We start from the raw sequence: 14463 nt of genomic DNA on the forward strand, positions 1-14463 counted from the left end.
TTGACATTTTCATTTCATAGAGAAATAATTACTCTTTCTGTTTTTATCATAGGAATTAATAGAAAAGAGGGATCATTTTATATTGGGGCAATCATACAACATTTCATAGATGATGCAGCAGCCAGGTGGAACTTTGAAGCATAAAGCTGTTTTCTAAAACCCAAAATTGATGTTAAATAGGGTATGTTAAATAGTGGTTATAAAGGGGACATGGGAGGGTGAACTGTATAGAAAGAAGGCTCTAAGCATATGTGAAAATAAAAGGGATCTTTGGTGGTCACTGAGCACAGCATTTGGTTGGAGGACAGGGTTTGGGGAGGAATGTAATGTCTGTATCCCTCAGTCCACTGGAAGGACTGCTAACTATGGAACCACATAATAACTGGAGGTCTTGGGGACATGTTTTCTTGTGAGAAGCCATTCATGAGACCATTAATAGAACTCATGAACTGCTGAGAAGCTATAAAACCAGAAGCCAGGAAGTCCATCTGAAGTCAGGAACAAGGAGAAAGCAAACATGAGTTGCTCTGGGCCTTACTCTAATGCCAGTGGAAGATGGTCCAATGCTACTGGTACCCCAAATCATGTCCCTCAGCCCACCTCTGATTTCAGTGACATTCCGGTGGACAGTTCCACTTACCCTGACAGCATCCCACCCCAAACATACCTAGTGAGACTCTGCTTTTCTACTGCAATGATTTATCTGAAGTCACTGAAGGTTATTTAGCTCATGTACCTGGTACAGCACAGGAGGGTGGGTGAATAAATATCTCCAAATGAATTACCCACTATTGGGAAATGAAAGTTAGGGGGTAAATGCCCCTTGTTCCAGCCTTCAGAAAGGTAATGCTTAAGCTCATTCTAGCAGATTTGAAATTTCCCAAGAGCTTTGAGTCCCATATTCCACCATGGTATCCTGCTTCATAATGTACCTTCCTCTCCTTGTCACACTCTCCCCACTCCCTCACAATTGTATTCAGGGGTACCTCCCAAATAAACCTACTCCTAAGTCCTTGTCTAAGGCTTTGTGGTATTAAATTTGTCAATTATGAAATAATTTGAGAGAACTTGGTGCCCTTGAGATACAGACAGGGAAAAGCTAGAAAATTCTATATCTTTACTGGGCCAAGGTACTTAAGAGAAGAGTCCATTCTTGCAGGAATTGAGAGGAATGGGTCTGCAAGAATAAGCTGGAATCAGAATGCAAAGGATTTAGATCCTTAGACTAAGACTTTGGAAATTTAAACCATGGAGAAACAGTAAAATTTGAGGGGCTCAGATGTAACAGGATAAAACTGAGATTTTAGGGGGAAGGTTAGTATGTATCTAACTGATAGATGAATTTAGAAAGACTCCAGCTAGAGACAGAATGACCTCTGGCATGTTAATCAAAAACCAATAATGCTTTTATTTTTTTTCTACTGTTTAAAATTTAATATATCCATTAGGTACTTACATGTGTAGTCTTAGGCAAAAAGATCAGTTTTCCATCAGTGAAAAGAAATCCCTTTCCCAGGTGTAGATTATATGTGAGCATGCTTGTAATTTTCTTGCTGACACCACAAATTCTCAATATGCCTTTGATTATTGGACTTCAAGATCTAAAAGGTGATTTGGGGAGAAGGCATTTGAAAACCTATTCAGGTCCTCTTGGCTCAATAGAAATTGGTAGTACTAGTTATGTCATGAGAGGTGAAGACTAGCCTCTTCTTTGGAGGATTTGCCTCCACAGGGTGAAACACATGAAAATGGGAAATGTTTTATTTTAGAATGTCTGAATACAAGATCAATATTTATCATGGAGGTTGCAGACATCCCATTAAGAAAAGTTCAACTGCAATTTGGAGAGATACATTTGGTGGGTTTGCAAAGGAAATCAGCTTTCCACTGAATGTAGAAGGCAGTTTGTAATGAAATTCAAAATTGAGTGAAATTGGTCCAATCTAACAACCCAGAAAAGAAATTTAAGTCTTTTTAGAAGACCTCAGTCAAGTTTCAAATGAATAGGAGCTGATTTATTATCTGGGGCATATAATGAAAACCAAATTTTCGCTGGGCTCCAAAGTGTCTGTGCCATTAAAATTTTTGAGCTTTAGCGGAATCTGCAAGCAGAGACAAAGAAATACATATAAAGGCAAGAACAAATATCGCTAAAACTTAGTTTGGAGAATTTTTAATGTTTTCCAGTTTCCTTGGCCTGGCATTCAAAACCCCTGTGTATTATGTCCAACACATGTTTATAACTTTGTGAAACAGAATTTAAAATGGGACCTTTGTTTTCTGCTTTTGCTCTTCTCTGAGACTCCCAAAAGCCAAAAACAAAACTAAGATTGGTGGTTAAGTGTTCACACATTCTCAAACTGGTTCCCAGTCCCATAGCCCTCAAGGGAAGAGAAAGCATAATATATAAAATGTGACTTGGTAGATTTTCCCACTAGTTAAAAAACTATGTTCTCTTATCTCCTTTTAGTTCCAGATCAATCTGTGCAAAAAATGTTGTTTAATCAACTAGCCTTACTTACATATCATGACTTATTAAAATGTAACTTCTACCTATAAAACTATTCGAGACCGTTTCTTTGTAGATTTTAGAAAGGTTAGCATGAACTACAACTGCATTCAATTAACTCACTAAACTATATAATTAATCATTTCTTATCTCATTGATTAGATTTCAGGATTAAAGAAATAATAAATAAACTATAATCTCTTCTCTTGTGGAATGCAGCATCTGGATGCAATAGGTACTATTACAGAGTATGCATAAGGCATGGAGGAAATACTAAGGGGGAAGTTATAGACTGGATTGGAAGAAGGTATGGAGCTCAATGGTCAAGTAAAGAAGTATTTACAGAGCATGAGTAACCTGATCTGGGGATGAAGATTAGTTTGAGAAGAAGATTCCAGGCAGAGGGAAGGCACAGAGGCCTTAGAGGGAAGTATCCCAGAACAAACAGGGAACCCTGAAGAGCTGGGTGTTGTGTGTATAGGAAAACAACACAGACCATGAAGCACATTCAGTGACACGCTGAAAAACTGTGGATTACAGTATAAGTGATGATAATCCTTAAACGCTTTAAACAAGGATGCAGTGCAATGCAGTTTTCATTTTGGCGATATCATTTTAGTGCAAGTGGAAAAAGAATTGAAGTAGTAGATTTTGGAAGATAGGAGACATTTAAAGGAAAAAAATGAGTAAAAATGAACACATTATTGAACATCTACTATTGTTTCAGGCATTATACAAGGCACTGGAAGCAAAAAGAAAGCACAGCATTCTTTTTAAAAATTTTATTTGGGGTGCTTTTATTTCAACTGCTTTACCAAGAAAGAGATGGACCAGTCTGGGCCATCAACATGTATGAAATATCTGTGATGGTAGTCTCCATGTCAGATACTAAATATGTGCTAATATATTTAATTCTTACTTCAGTGTTTTTGAAGAAGTAACATTATCCTCATTTTACAGAAGCAGAAAATGATATATATATAAAATAAAAATTATGTAAGTATATGTATAATAAAAATTATATATATGTATATATATAATAAAAATTATATGTATATATACAATAAAATAGTTCAGAGTCTATATTTGGAAATCAGTCAGATCTGGATCTTAAACCTGCTTCTATTATATCACAATCCTATGAGTTTGGGCAAATTACTTGAAGGCTGTGATCTTTAAATTTACTTACTTATAGAAAAGAAACATGCTTTCTTCTTGGAGTATTTTTGAACATGTAAGAGACAGTAAATAAACTTGTTTCAGTGGCTGGAAAATACCACTTACTGAATAATAACTGTGATAATGGTGATATTGTGTTTCACATTTGATCGGGATATATACTGGTGCTATTTACTATGATGAGAAGACACAGAAACAGGTGTGAGAGAGATGACTGAATGTTCAGTTTGGGGAATGCTGATCTGAGAGGCCCAGGAGACTTAACAAGTGCTGCTGTCCTGGTGATATGGACCAGGGTTCTTGGCCTTCCCCAATCAATGGAGTTTGACTAGAGGCCAGACAAGAAATTCACGCAAGGCTTTATTGGGGCCCCTACTGCAGCAGTAGGGGAGAAAGAACAAGTAACAGATTCCCTTGCTCACTCCCAGAGCAGGGGCAAGCTGATTCCTTATATGGGGTGAGGGCAGGGGTATGTCCAGGGGTCAAGCCAGAGGGGTGGCTTAGGTGGTCTGCCCACCCCTTTGTGGTGTTGAGTGCAGGGGGCAGGCGCAGTACCCTGCTTTTGCTCCTGACACCTGGTTTTTGCTCCCAGCTCTTCAGAAGTGGCAGTTGGGTTTTTTGGTCTTTTTGTATCTTTCTGTCTATAATTTGCCCCTACTGCGTATGCATGCAGTTAGTTTTAGTCCCATATAGTTTCTTTGTATTTTGTTGCTCGAGGAGAGGTTTGTCCAGGTGCAAGCATTGCAGCACTGCCGAAAATGGTCCCAGGTCCCAACCTGTCTCACTGGTCCACACTGTCCCTGGTCTACTTGAGTTCTCCAGGGTAGTTGTAGAGTGTAGTTTTCAGCACACTGTTAATTCCTTATCTCAGGAGTCTGGATCTGAGTCCCTCTTCTTTGAAAAATTTCTCCAATATCATTGGGACTTGTTCTGTTTCAAACAGGCACAATCTACAAGTATGAGATAGTTGATGCTCCTGGGGGCAACCCTCAAACAGTGGGAGATGGGAGTTGTTGATTCATGTGCTAGCTTTCCAAACCTCTGGTGGGATCACTCCCAGGTAGTTTTACACAGTTTGCAGAGGGTCTCCAAAAGGATGAAATGCTTGTATCCCACAGTGATACCCAACTCCTCATTAACACACTATTCCCTGTCTCACTTCACCAATTCTCTCGTGATTCCCATAACCCAAACAAATTATCTGTATTCAAGCCTTGTCTTGGGGTCTACTTTTGGGTAAACCCAAACTAGAACAGATATTCAAATGAAAATATCTGTTGGTTTATAGCTTACCCCTAATTGTTAGTGCAGTGCTAGACACAAAAATGGCATGCAGTGAATGGTTTTTGAATGACTGAATTGATGGAGCATGGGGATCATTTGAAACTAGAGGTAATATATTTTTAAATTAAGTATAAGTGATAGCTTAAGGCATAAGAGTTAGCTGAAAGTTTGGAATTGGATGGGATTAGTGCAAAAGAAAGTATTGAATGGTAAGAACAAAGAAGGCAGGGACACAATTTGGATCAGCATGAACATTTTTACTGTAATAAAATATACATAACACAACATTTACCATTTTCACCATTTTTACGTGCATAATTCTGTGGCATTAAGTATATTCACAATGTTGTGATATCATCACCACCATCCATCTCCAAAATATTTTTGTGTTCCCAAACTGAAATTCTGTACCCATGAAACACTAACTCTCCATTTTCTTCTCTCCTCAGCCCCTGGTAGTCACCTAAACACCAACTTTTAATGATCAGGTACAGAAAGACTACCCAGAGACAGGTATTTACAAAGGAGAAGAAAATGAAAGTGGGTTCTTTTTTTAAAATTTAATTATTTATTTATGGCTGTGTTAGGTCTTCGTTTCTGTGCGAGGGTTTTCTCTAGTTGCGGCAAGTGGTGACCACTCTTCATCGCGGTGCGCGGGCCTCTCACTATCGCGGCCTCTCTTGCTGCGGAGCACAGGCTCCAGACGCGCAGGCTCAGTAATTGTGGCTCACGGGCCTAGCTGCTCCGCGGCATGTGGGATCTTCCCAGACCAGGGCCCGAACCCGTGTCCCCTGCATTGGCAGGCAGATTCTCAACCACTGCGCCACCAGGGAAGCCCCGAAAGTGGGTTCTTTAAACTTAGAGAAGATAGTTTTAAGAAAAGAAAAATGGCCCAAAAGGCCCATGGAATGTAATTGCTGCCTAGAGGTTAAGTTAGGTAACAGCTAAAATATATCTATTGAACTTGGAGATGAGATATTTCCATAAGATATTTCCATGGAGTAGTGAAAATAGAACCGTGCATGGCTACAGTGGACAGAAAAGAGAGTTGGATGACAAATTGGGTCCCGTGAGCCTATGCTGGTCTTTTAAGAAAGTTTTATTTCCTCCACAGACATTTGAATGTCCAAATTGTGTTAGACTTTATACTTAAATTAGAGAAGTGATGTAATATCTTTTCCTGTAAGAATTCATGATCCAGGATTCTCTCAGTAGAACGTTTTGGCCAACTAAACTAAAACTGATTGCTATATGCCAGTCTCTTTGCTGTATGTTATCCCATTATTTTGACATAAGTATTACTGTCCAATTTTTACAGATAAGAAAGAGAAAATCTCTGAAATTGAAAAACATTCCTGTGGTATTTTAATATTATCTTCAGATGTTGCAATTAGAGTGGGTTCAAGATCTTTTGCTTTTTCACCACTCTGGTAGGGTACACAACTTTGGAAGATATGCTTCCCTGCAACACCCAGATAATTGGGGATCAGAGAAGGGAAGACTATTGGCTAAGTATGTGTATGAGTCTTAGGCATATTTTGGTTCCAGGTAATAAAGCTATACATTTCTGTATTACTCATTGCCTTCTATCAAGAACATGGGTTCCAAAAATGCAATTAGTACCAAGTTCAGGCTTGATTTTCTGCAAGTAGTAACACACTAGTTTGGGTTTTAGCTTCAGGTATAACCTTCTCTATGTGGGCTTCTTTAAAGCCTCCTCCTTCCCATTGCCTCTTCTACTTGCCTGTGTACATGAGTTCAAATATTTTCCACTGCAGCTTACAGAAACTGAATTCAAACTAACTTAAGCTAAAATTAAGTTTAAGTTAAAGTGGACTATTGATTAAAAAAAACAATTTAAAAGGCTCACTAAATTCAGGCATGACCTGATAGAAATTTTCCAAAAATGTTTTTGGAATTTGGTCTCTCTTTTGCTAGCTCAATTCTTCTCTCACAGGTAATGATGTCATTCTTTAGTGGATTCTGCTCAAGCGGTCCAAAGACGGGGCTCCCTGCAGATCTAGGCTTCTATTCTACTAAACAACAATAAAGGGAAGATGTTATCACTTTCCTATTAGTCTCAGTCAAAGTGCCTCTACTGACATTAAACATCCTTGTTTTGGCCACGTGCACATCCTGAGGATAAGACTTTGGGTCAGCCTGCCTGAACCAATGGTGCCAAGAGTGAAAGAAGTGGGATGAGATGATTCCCCAAAAGAAGTAAAAGAAAGAGGATGCTTAAAAGACAAACCTGTAGATGTATTTTCGCAGCATTTATCACAATGCATTTCAATTTTCTATCTTTTTCACTTAAGCCAAGTCCAGCATGTTACATTCATACGTCTTTTCATCATTTATTCATCCAAAACATATTTATTGAGCATTTACTATATGACAGGAATTCTACTAAATCCTGAGGACACAGTGATGAATAAAGTAAACAGGTTTTCTGGCCTCACAGAACCTAGAGTCTATGGTGGAGACAGACATGGAAAAAAAGATAAGCTTTATGAAAGGAGAAATATAAGGTTCTAAGGTCCTCTAGAAACCCAGGACAGAGGGCTTTAAAGTACATGAGGAATTTGGAAGGCTCTCTCTATTAAGGGATATAATTATAGATATAGATTTCAATAAATGCTCCCTAAATGAGAAAATAAATAGCCACTTTAGGCACTATTTTAAATGGCTGTAATACTTTATGATGCAGGTCTTTATTTTTCAGAAGACCTCCACATTAATTTACTCACACACTGTGTACTACATGTTCATATCCTTATTACTATAGATATACATATATATTCACACATATAACATCCATCTATCTACCATCCCTTATCCACTTTTGGGGAATATATACACTTTTGAAGAAGTATAGAAGACCAATGAGACAAGAGTTGCCCAGCAGGGAGGGGAAACTGCATCTTGATGAAGCTGATGTAGTAAGAAGGGGTTGCATCATAAAGAACCATGTTGCAAAGCAAATGGTTTAAGATACCATGAGCCCTTGGAAGGTTTTAAGTTAGGAAACAATAGCGTCACCTTTTGGAAAGTTCACTTGGCTACAGCATGGATAATGAAGTGCAAGGGAGTAGATGTTAGGAGTGAAAACCTAACCAGTTAGTCTCTAAATAGGCTCCCCCTGAATGAATACATAAATGGTCACTTTGGGCCATATCATTCTTTATGGATTATAAATGATAAAAAATGTTAGTTTATTTAGGGTTTTCATTTTGTAGCACACATCTAGGGTCCAAGGAGACCTGGGCACTAAATTTGTTGTTCATCATCATCTCTCTGTGCAAGGTGGCAGCTTGAAAGAGCAGAACTTGAAACATTGCCTCTGAAATTGATTTTCGGTATAACCTTAGTAAGTCATGTCCCAAATCATTTTTGCTCCCTCCCATCTGTGAAAGGGGTGCTAATAAAATTTTCCGTGCTTTCAACTCAGCAGTATAATTATACTAATCAGATGAGAAATTGTGTGTGCAAGTGCTTTGTGAATTTATTCATTCATTAAAATTTATTAAGTGCCTATTATACACCAGGAACTAAACCACATATTGGGGATATATATTCAAATGAGATGTAATCTCTAATCTCTGTAAACAAAACAAAGGAAAGCAATAATTAAAATACAGTGTGTCAGTTGTTGTAAAGGTTAAGCTCAGGATGCTATGGTAGGGTGCCATGGGTGTCCTCAGTCCTTGTGGGATTGGGCATGATCAGAGAGGAAGGCTTAAAGGAAGGGACACTCGAACTTAAATGAACACATTACCCCAAATGTTTAGTTCTTCATTAATATTTTAAATTATTATTCTTGCTAGCTTATGATGAATTGGTATTAAAATATGTATTATTAATGTTATTATTACTAACCACATGAAAGAGGGCCATAAGAGTCTGTTTAGATTATTTTAGCACATAGATATGAAGAGGCTTCCTGGGAATGTGTCTTCCTACTCCTATGCAGATGGTTCCCAGCAAGAGGACGAATTCCTTTCCAGAGGGAACCAAAATGTAGCAGCTGGCATTTCTGATACTTGCGTAACTGTCAATTTTTATCCCAAATCTACTTCTTCTGTGTACCTGCTATAAATCACCTGGATTTTATTAGGAAGGCATTATGCTTCCTAACAAAGTATCACCTTCAGGAGGTGAGACTGTTTGCCTCTGTCATGAGTAAATGACATTTAAAAAATGTTCTCTGAGCTGGTACTGTGCTAAGATCAAATGGATTGAAATACAGGGCAGCAAGTTCTTTTCTTCTTTTATAAACCAAATCTTGTTTTTTCTGACCCTCTTGCTTACATCTAAACTCTGAAAGATTTTAAACTTGAAATCATTGAAGCTATAAGTGGTATATTCTACTTTCAAAGAAAAGTATTAGTTTATTTGCTTGACCTCCCCCATCTCCCTTTTCTTTATTTTTTTTTCTTTCTTTCCTTCTTCCTTTTATTTTTTATGTCAGAGCTTATAAGCATAAAGATAAACTAAGGGAGAGAAAACTTGGATTAAAACACCCTGTTAGAATATGATTAAAAGAATGAAATAGTGCTTTTAGAAAAGTAATACACACTGGAAATTAAATCTATTGGGTTTACCTGAAGACTCCAACAAAAATTTAAAAGAATGAATAATAAATTCAGTAAAGTTGCAGGAAACAAAATCAATATACAAAAATCAGTTGCATTGCTATACACAGAAAGAGAAATTTAAAATTCAATCACATGCACAAAAATTGCAAAAAAAGAAATAAGAACTACTAATAAATTTAATCAAGGAAGTAAAAGATCTGTATACTGAAGAATAAGATATTGTTAAATAAATTGTGGAAGACACAAATAAATGTAAAGATATTCCATGCTTATGGATTAGGAGAAGTACTATTGTTAAAAAATCGATATTATCCAAAGTTATCTACAGATTTAATGCAATCCATATCAAAATTCCAATGGCATTTTTCACAGAAATAGAACAAGACAACCTACAATTTGTATGATGCTACAAAAGATCCCAAAGAGTCAAAGCAATCTTGAAAAAGAAGAACAAAGATGGAGGCATCACACTTCCTAATTTCATTACATTACAAAGCTATAATAATCAAAATAGTGTGGTATTGGCATAAAAACAGACACATAGATCAATGAAAGAGAATATAGAGCCCAGAAATAAGCCCTCACATGTATGGTCAATTAATTTATGACAAAGACTCCAAGACTATACAATGGGGGACAGATAATCTTTTCAATAAATGATGGTGGGAAAACTGGACAGCCACGTGCAAAAAAATGAAATGACCCCTCTCTTACACTATTCACAAAAATCAACTCAAAATGAATTAAAGTCTTAAATGTAGGACCTGAAACCATAAGACTCTAGAGAAAACATAGAGGATAAACTCCCTGATGTAGGTCTTGGCAATGATATTTTGGATTTCACACACCACTAACAAAGACAACAAAAGCAAAATATAAACAAGTGAGAGTACATCAACTAAAACTTCTGCATAGCAAAGGAAACCAGCAACAAAATGAAAGCTAACCTACAAAATGAAGAAAATATTTGCAAAGCTATAAGGGGATTAATATCCAAAATATAAGAACTCATACAACTTAATATCAAAGAAAGTAAACAATCTGATTAAAATGGACAGAGGAATTGAATAGTTTCTTTTCCAAATAAAACACCCAAGTGGCCAACAGGTATATGAAAAGGTGCACAACATCACTAATCATTAGGGAAATGCAAATCAAGGACCACCGTGAAATATCACCTCTCCTTTGTTAGAATAGCTATCACAAAAAAAAGATAAGGCGATAGCAATTGTTGGGAGACTGCAGTGAAGGAACTCTTGTGCACTGTTGGTGGAAATGTAAGTTGATACAGCCAATATGGAAAATAGTATGGAGTTCCTCAAAAAAGTTAAAAATAAAGCCTCCATATGATCTATCAATCCCAATTCTGGGTATGTATCCAAAGGAAATGAAAACAGACTATCAAAGAGATATCTGCACCCCCATGCAGCATTATTTACAATAGCTAAGATATGGAAGCAATCTAAGTGCCTGTCAACGGATGAGTGGATAAGAAGGTATGAGGTATATATACGCCCTATATCAGCAATATTATTCAGCTATTAGAAATAAGAAAATTCTGCCATTGACGGATCTTGAGAACATTATGCTAAGCAAAATAAGCTGGACAGAGAAAGACGCATGGTGTCACTTATATGTGAAACCTAAAAAATAAATAAATAAATAAAAGGTCAAACTCATAGAAACAGAGTAGAAAAGTAGTTGCCAGTGGCCGCAGGGTGGGAAAAATAGAGAGAGGTTGGTGAAAGGGTACAAACTTTCAGCTATAATATGAATAAGGTCTGACAATCTGTAGTATAATATGTTGACTATAGTTGATAACAGTATCCTGTATTGTGTAACTGAGATTTGCTAAAAATAGAGCTTAACTATTCTCCCACAAAAAGAAAAATAAAAGGCAAATATATGAGGTGATGAACATGTTAATTAACTAGATGGGGGGAATTCTTTCACAATATATATGTATATGAAATTACCACAATGTACACTTTAAATATCTTACAATGTTCTATGCCAATTATACCTCAATAAAGCCAAAATTAAAAATAAAAAAATAAGGCTAATGGGTTTGGAAATGAGGAAGACTCAGAGGAAATTTCTGTAATTTGATTTGTTCCTTTATTTTGAAATTCTAAACTGGCAACTATAATGATGATTATGAAGATGATTAAAACAGCTATGATTTTATAGGGTGTTGAATATAATAAAGCAATGATAGGGAAATAGGAGTATGGAGTGTTTCTATTTTATGACATTCTATCTGCAAATGTATCTTTCTAATCTCATCTCTATATACGAAAATTTCCACTCATCTCAGTTCTCTAGCTAACTCTAGAAAGAGTAAACTGTTGGTGGTTTGAACATTCTGTTATTTATTATTACCTTTAAAAAAATGCTTAGACAAGTCTAAGGGCATCTTCCTTTCTAAAAAAATATATTAAATATTTAATTTCTTATGAATATGTGCTTCTCAAATAACATTTATTTTATGACTTGAATTTAGTAAAAACCACCACCTCCCACAATTATATATCCTAAGTATAAACATTTTAAAAATATTACAGGCAGTTGTATGCATCAAATTATAACAGAATTCACAGAATTGACAGTAGCAAAATATGGCTTGAGGTAGATATGAGTTAGAGCAAGAACCCAATATACAAAAACCACAGTCCACTGTTGAAAATCAGGCCTAGAAGAGCTACTGGTCTAATTAGAATATTAACCTGTAAACTGCAAAAAAGAAATGTGGGATGGATCCCAAATTAGAATTACTAAGAAGGGAGAAAATTTAGCAGAGGGTAAAGAAACACATGTTTTTTATTTCAAACAATGCCAAAAGAGAAAATAGGATTAAACACTGTTTAGTTGATGCCAACCTTTAAGGATCAACCTTTGACAAACACCAGAAGACAGAATAATTTTAGAAAACGAAAAAAAATTATATATTTTGTCATATGTAAAGTCAAGTTACAGTTGACGGAAGATGGGAGCAGCAGGGGGGAAGGTAAAGTAGAAAGAAGGGTGGTAATCATATTTCATCTCAGTGAGGGGAAAATCACAAAGATAATATAAAATTATAGCTTAGAAGAGAAATGGAAATAAAATAATAACTATCAAATTGTAGACAAACAGAAAGGAAAAAAAAGTTGAATTCTCACCTTTCATGCCAAAGCCAACAAATAATGTCTTGTAAAAAAACAATTAGTGGCAATATAGAGGTGACTATCAGAAGACAAAAGGAAAATGTTTAAAAGGGAAAATAGAAAGGAGAAGAGGGGGACAGAGATGAGGATGGAGTGGGAAATTGGATAAGTGGGGAAAGCATCTAAAAAGAAAATGGAATGATTGGCTCTTAGGGGAGGACAGTGAGGGAGCAATTCATGAAGGAGTCATGGGGTCAAAAGAAAATCATGTTTGGTTTGTTTCTTTCCTTATGATGAGAGAGACTCAAGTGTTTTAAATTCTTTATGGAAAGAACCAGTTAAGAAAGTGATGATGAAGATATTGGAAGGAGAATGGAATTGATATTGGAGAAAGGCTGTAATTGGTTAACAGCATCCCAAAGGATTGGGATGTATTAGAAATCAATGCTCAGGAAGAGGGTTAATTTTGATGTGGGGGAAAGTCCTCTTTTGGAGTGAGACCTGAAGGGGCAAGACAAGGATGAGTGCAGATTTTAGCAGCACCATTACTTTCCTCTTCTCTCTTGATACTCTTTTATTAATCTAAATGAAAATAATATCGACATTTTGCACAGCTGAAAGAAACCAAGTCTCAGGGGACAATGTGACTAAGCCAGGGTCTCTCTCTATGAAGTCAGATCCTGGAATTTTTTTCAAGTGCAATGTTCTTCCCTTCCCTGTTTCTTTCACCTGGGTTTATATGACCAAGTACAAACACTTAGCATCCTTAAGTCCTAAGTGCATATTCCCTCTTAGCTCTTTTCCTTTGTGGTAATATCGCCTCAGGGATATACAATCAAACTAATTCATCTGAAGCCTTTGAAATCAACTTTTCTACATTACTGTGTTTTTAAAAAATGCAAAAAGAAATGCTATTTTCTATGCTTGTGCCAGGAGACAATTTTAGAGTGAAAGAAAATCAGCTCTATGAGAGCCTCCAGGGAGCCTAGATTTCTAATATAAAAAGGAAACTTCAGTTTCTCCCTATCTCCTGTGTTTAGGACTTCCGTTTTCATTATTTTATTGCTACCAATCTAGAAAAAAGAAAAAAAACCAAAAAACAAAACACCATGCCATTCTGGAAATAAGTGACCTAATTTCAACCTTAGAAGAAAAGGAGAAATAAGGAGGCAGAGGGAGAAAATATCTGCAGGAAGAACAGAATGGTTAGGGTTCAGAATTAAGGTAAGTTAGCAAAATCCTTTATGGCAGGAGCTGAAATGGTAAGGTACACAACAGATGGTTTTGGGTGTACGGAAGCTCACGGTAAGGGTTGGGGAGGAGGGATTGAAATGCATACTCAGCTCACTTCATCTGTATCCTCATGTCTATAGCAAACCATGCAAGTCAAAGTTAGCAAATGAATGCTGGTGAGGCTCAATTTCTAAGTGCAGTTCTAAACTGGGGCTTCTCTCAAATAAGGACCAGGTGGTTCTGCCCTTGGGATACCTGGATCCCCAGCAATAAGCCCCCTGTAGTTGATTGAGAATGCAGAGCGGTAAACCAGTTGTCAGTCTATAGTCAGCAAAACAATAAGCAAAAACAGGTTTCTCTTCCCTGGAGAAGCAAACACAGAGCTACATGAAGAGAGGAATGTGCTACATTAATAAATAAAAGGGAAACAAATTGAAGATTTTCTTTAAAAAACAGACACATAGGATTTTCATTGTTGATGCAATCTTTATTATTTATGGGTCTTTGTGAGAATCAA

The 14463-nt window shown here is 36.6% G+C and overlaps 1 long non-coding RNA gene across 1 annotated transcript; it reads left to right on the forward strand.

Moving 5' to 3' along the window:
- Positions 1 to 573: 573 nt before the first annotated feature.
- Positions 574 to 10028, forward strand: LOC118895247. The gene is made up of 3 exons (XR_005019915.1): positions 574 to 586; positions 5133 to 5138; positions 9896 to 10028. It is a non-coding gene; the product is annotated as an uncharacterized LOC118895247 (long non-coding RNA).
- The last annotated feature ends 4435 nt before the right edge of the window (positions 10029 to 14463 follow it).

Source organism: Balaenoptera musculus, chromosome 5 (genome assembly GCF_009873245.2).
Source record: "Balaenoptera musculus isolate JJ_BM4_2016_0621 chromosome 5, mBalMus1.pri.v3, whole genome shotgun sequence".
Lineage (NCBI taxonomy): Eukaryota > Metazoa > Chordata > Mammalia > Artiodactyla > Balaenopteridae > Balaenoptera > Balaenoptera musculus.